Below are 3,245 nucleotides of genomic sequence, written 5' to 3'. Positions count from 1 at the left end.
GCTTAATATTATCAAATCAGCAGCAGGTTCCACACTCTGACGTCATGCAAATTTTTCCACTATAAGTGCTCATTATTCTGTTTCCTTTCTTTTGCATTTGCTTATAAACTGATTTTAATGTCCTTAAAATAGCAAGATGGAACAAGATGATATTGTTGTCGGTCTCTAGTAGACGCATAACACATGAAAAAAAATCAGTTTTGTGCTTTGAGTTGAGTTATTGGCTGATTTTGAGTTTGAAAAGCATAACGTCAAATATACAGAGATGTTAATGTACATAAAATGGAACTGGTGTAGATATACACTCTATGAGCATAGATTGTAAAGGACAATATTCCACACCCAAACATTTAAACATTGAAAATGTATCATATTGTCAAGCCTTTCAGCAAACATATGCTATTCCTTTTAAAATGTCCACCAGTGCATGAAAAGATATTTAGTTGCAAGACTTATGGAACACTCATTTCTGCACAACCTACTTGATCCCTTGTTGTGGTTTACATTCACCACACTTTACATTTACACAGAGCCAGTGGCTGGCAGTCTGTTGCATTATCAACTGGCAAAATGTCAATTAAGACAGCATTTGAAATTAACACATTTTCCTGTGAAAAGAGTCAATTCAGTAAAACTAGTGCACATGTGAATAACACTGAAAAGTCCCAGAGCGCGTGAAAGCCATTCATGATTTTCTACGAGAAGTACAGGATGACGCACTGTTTGTGGATTCAAAAATGGAAGAAAAAAGAGAAAAAGATGAGAATATGGGTACATTTTTTAATGAAATGTGCATTAATTTATATTGAGGCACAAGGCCAGAGAAGAATCTGGATTTCAAGTGAAGTGACGTTAAAACGTGTACACACACTTGCTGCAGAAAACAAGCAGGCATAAAGGTGAAACGGTACATGATCACAAATATGTATATGTGTGACGCTAATAAACATTTTCAATAAGTTTCCCACTACACCTCAAAGCATTTGGCACAGGTGCCAATTTAGCAAATCTCCAGAGGAAAGAAAATATTACATATGATCATGTGTAGGGCCTGTGGGTTAAATATATTTATTACAATGATAACACACTTTCAACAATGAAAAGCAAAGTCATCTGGTGTGTATTTATGAGGCTCTATTGGAAGTGATGCTGCAGGCAGTGCGGACAGAAGAAGGTAGACCACACTGGATGAGCTTCACGTGAGCTGTCCATGGTTCTGAAAGCCTCACACCAGCCCTGCCGGTAAACGCCCTAACCTACCCCACCCCCACCTCTCCTCCACTCACGACATTGTGCATGTGTGCAAGTCAAATGTGTATGTGCGTGTGCCTGTCTTTCTAAAAGTGTGTGTGTCTGTTTAAGCAACCATCTTACTGCTGCATGCAACATCAATCTCTTGGGCTTTTTATTGTAGCAAGGGGGTTGCACTGTAAATTCATCCTGCCTACACACACGTCACCTGTCCAGAAGCCTATCCACTGAAAAATTACCCTCGTCTAATAATGTGTTGTCGATCTTTGAGAGGGAAACACACACACACACACACACACACACACACACACACACACACACACACACACACACACACACACACACACACACACACACACACAGAGAGAGAGAGAGAGAGAGCGAACCTACACTATGCATGCTTTAAACTTTCACTACAAATGATGATCCACAGGCGAACTCAAAGTTTTGGAAAAGACGAAATCACCACTCATCACCAACGTTTGGCTGCGCGCGCTTCGGCAGGTCGCCGAGCTGCAAGCAACCATGACGCGCACAATCTTGAGCCACAATAGCTGATATTCATTTTACCGCCATGCAAATCGCGACCAACAATTTCGATATAGATGCGGCACACGAACAAAATCAAATGAAAGCCAAGAGCAAAAAGACAAATAACTGTGTTATTTAATGAGATGGAGAAGGTGCTCGTTACCTCAGTGCGTCTAGATGCGAGCGCTTGGAATAGGTCGGGATTGTGTAGCTAAAGCCCTTGGGAGAACATTAAAAACAAAAAACGTAACAGGAAAATGCTAATACAACACAGTAGAATTTACATGTAGCTGCAATTATGGCAGAGCGAGAGAAAGCACATAGCGTTACGCAGGGAAAAACAACACAATACGTACACATACATACAAGGATCATACGAAAAACAAACAGCCGGCAATGTGCACATCAAACACACAGAAATGTTCTCAGAAATGTTATTCCTCAACGCTAGTCTCTGGCAGGTACCATCCCACAGATGCACTGTGGATGAGGAGGAAAAAAAAGCATCCATATATACACACCTCCCTTACTATCGCTGATGCTCGAAGGGTTGGGGCGACGTGATGCCACTGTGATCATTTTCACTTCTGTATTTTGATTCACCTCTATTTTCGATGCATTTTTGGAGGAAATATACTTCCATTTTCTACTCGTTTCCATCCTTTCTGTAGGAAATACTGCAAAAGCCCCAAATGGAAGCCACTCAATTCCTCCAGTCTGCGATTGACCCGCATTGACGTCATTGCGTCATTAGGTCTCCCCTGGAAACACGGGGCTCCCAAAAATAGCAACACATTAATTCAGCCTGCGCTGGGGTTGGCTTGGCGGGGGTGACTATTTGTATCAATCCATAACCCCTCCTCTGATTCTAAGCAATAATACAGTCCTCTCTCTCTCTCTCTCTCTCTCTCTCTCTCTCTCTCTCAAGGACGAGCTGATCACGACTCACGGCTATTTTTGGAAAGAGAGAGAGAGAAAGAGAGAGAGAGAGAGAGAGAGAGAGAGAGAGAGAGAGAGAAGTGGGTGTGATGAGAGACGCCCGCACCTCTGCTCTCCTCTCTGCTGGCTGGCTGGGAAACAGAAACAGCACCACGGGGATAAAAATAGCAAAAGAGCGGTCAGCCAACAGTGGGGTGTGGGAGGGGAGGCAAGACCCTAAACCTAGTTAACGACCACCAAAAAGGCCCGGAAGTCGGCCACAGTGGACCGGTGTGTCACTCTGAGGTGGCATCTATAGCCGTTCATTCATTCTGGAATAGAAAAAAAAGCCCTGGCGTTTCATTCATTCGTCCATTCATTTATTCATTGTAATGAAGTAAGAACATTTACAGAATGAAATAATAATTTCCTCCCGATGCCATTTTAGCAGTGTCCATCTCGGTCTCGGTGAGCTAGAAGTATGCCAGCTGCCTACTAGAGCATAATTTTATTGTTTGTCCCTTTAAGCCTCGTTGATAGAGCAG

The sequence above is a fragment of the Astatotilapia calliptera genome, chromosome 7 (genome assembly GCF_964374335.1).
Source record: "Astatotilapia calliptera chromosome 7, fAstCal68.1, whole genome shotgun sequence".
Lineage (NCBI taxonomy): Eukaryota > Metazoa > Chordata > Actinopteri > Cichliformes > Cichlidae > Astatotilapia > Astatotilapia calliptera.
Note: the sequence above shows the minus strand (reverse complement) of the source record.